Raw genomic sequence first — 2,500 nt, forward strand, 5'->3', positions numbered from 1 at the left:
AGCTTCCCATCCACCCCCGTGCCGAGCTTTGCCCTTGGGATGCCTTATGTTGCATCCCAAGGGCCAAGGCACCTGCCAGCCCAAGGGCTGTGCACGGCCTGGGGAGGGAGCTCACCCCTCCCCTATATAGTGCAAAGTTATTGTTTTCCCTATTTTCACAAGGAAACATCAAATTTTTAACCAAGCATACTCGGCCTTTGCTCCTTCGTTACTCGTCCAAATCCAACAAACTTGCATTCGTTGGAAAGGTCTTTTCACAAGGATTCTTTTGATATATAATAATAGCGATTCCGATAAATATTTATTTTTTTATGAATTTTTAAGTGAATAAACAATTAAAAATTCAAAAAAAATAGAAAAAAAATATTTTTTTCCCGATTCTTTCTCCAATATTCCTGATAAATACCCACACACCCACATATGGAGAATGGTCGAAAATGCTCGAGTGGATATCGAGATGTCCGACGAAGCACCACTTGGAAGGGCCGAGGCACGGGACGCCCGAGCTGTTGCTCGGGCCGGCACGGGACGCGCATGGGACATCCCGGGACGGCATGGGACGCCCTCGCTACAGCTCGGGACGGCCAGGTACGCCCGAGACTTGGCTCGGGACGGCCTGGGACGCCCTCGCCATAGCTCGGGACGGCCTCGGCACAGCTCGGGACGGCCTGGGACGCCCTTGCCACAGCTCGGGACGGCATGGGACGCCCGAGACTTTGCTCGGGACGGCCTGGGACGCCCTTGCCACAGCTCGGGACGGCCTGGGACGGCCTCGGCACAGCTCGGGACGGCCTGGGACGCCCGAGACTTTGCTCGGGACGGCCTGGGACGTCCGAGACTTTGCTCGGGACGGCCTGGGACGCCCTGGGACGTCCGAGACTTTGCTCGGGACGGCCTGGGACGCCCGAGACTTGGCTCGGGACGGCCTGGGACGCCCTCGCTCCAGCTCGGGACGCCCTGGGACGGCCTCGACACAGCTCGGGACGGCCTGGGACGTCCGAGACTTTGCTCGGGCCGGCCTGGGACGCCCGAGACTTGGCTCGGGACGGCCTGGGACGCCCGAGACTTGGCTCGGGACGGCCTGGGACGCGCTCGGCACAGCTCGGCACAGGCCGGGACGCCCGAGCCGAGCTTCGGGTCGCACGAAATCTCTTCGTATTCCGACATATTAGAAGCTTCCCATCATGTAGTAGGCCGAGCTTTGCCCTTTGGATGCCCTATGGTGCTTGGCGAGCACTAGGGAACGTGCCAGCACAAGTGCTGTGCACGCTCTGGGGAAGGAGCTCAACCCTCCCCCTTATAGTGCAAAGTTATTGTTTTTCCTATTTTCACAAGGAAACATCAATTTTTTAACCAAGCATACTGGGCCTTTACTCCTTCGTTACTCGTCGGAATCCAGCAAACTTATACTCGTTGGAAAGGTCTTTTCGCAAGGATTTTTTTGATATATTATAATAGCGATTCCGATAAATATTTATTTTTCTATGAATTTTTAAGTGAATAAACACCGGAAAATTCATAAAAAATAGAAAAAAAAATATTTTCTTCCGTTTCTTTTCTCCAATAATTCATAAATAATACCTCAATAGTATTAATGAAGAGAGAGTCGAAATGGCCCGGGTGGATTTCGAAATGTCCCACGACCCCATAGAATGCACGGGCCAGCCGAGCCAAAAGAATGGGACGCGCACGGGACAGCATTGGTCAGGCTCGGGACGGCACGGGACAGCACGGGACGCGCATGGGACGGCACGGGACGCGAATGGGACGGCCTTGCTAAGGCTCGGGACGGCATGGGACAGCACGGGACGCGAATGGGACGGCCTTGCTAAGGCTCGGGACGGCATGGGACAGCTCGGGACGCGCATGGACGGCCTTGGTGAGGCTCGGGACGGCCTTGGTCAGGCTCGGGACGGCATGTCACGGCCCTGGTGAGGCTCGGACGGCACGGGACGCGCATGGGACGGCACGGGACGGCCTGGGACGGCCTTTGTGAGGCTCGGACGGCACGGGACGCGCATGGGACGGCCTTGGCGAGGCTCGGGACGGCATGGGACAGCACGGGACGGCCTCGGCACAGCTCGGACGGCACGGGACGCGCATGGGACGGCCTTGGCGAGGCTCGGGACGGCATGGGACAGCACGGGACGGCACGGGACGGCACGGGACGGCCTCGGCACAGCTCGGACGGCACGGGACGGCCTTGGCGAGGCTCGGGACGGCATGGGACAGCACGGGACGGCCTCGGCACAGCTCGGGACGGCACGAGACGCGCATGGGACGGCCTTGGTGAGGCTCGGACGGCACGGGACGCGCATGGGACGGCCTTGGTGAGGCTCGGACGGCACGGGACGCGCATGGGACATCATGGGACGCACATGGGACACCTTATGGGGATCATCAAGGGACGTTGCACGGGACATTCTTTCCCACGAAGGGCATTTACATGGGACATCTTAGGAGTCGAGAGCCGGCACATGGGACAACGTAGTTCACACGC

Source organism: Eschscholzia californica, unplaced genomic scaffold, assembly GCF_041429995.1.
Source record: "Eschscholzia californica isolate CP2 unplaced genomic scaffold, dmEscCali1.0.p SCAF_8, whole genome shotgun sequence".
Taxonomy (NCBI): Eukaryota; Viridiplantae; Streptophyta; class Magnoliopsida; order Ranunculales; family Papaveraceae; genus Eschscholzia; species Eschscholzia californica.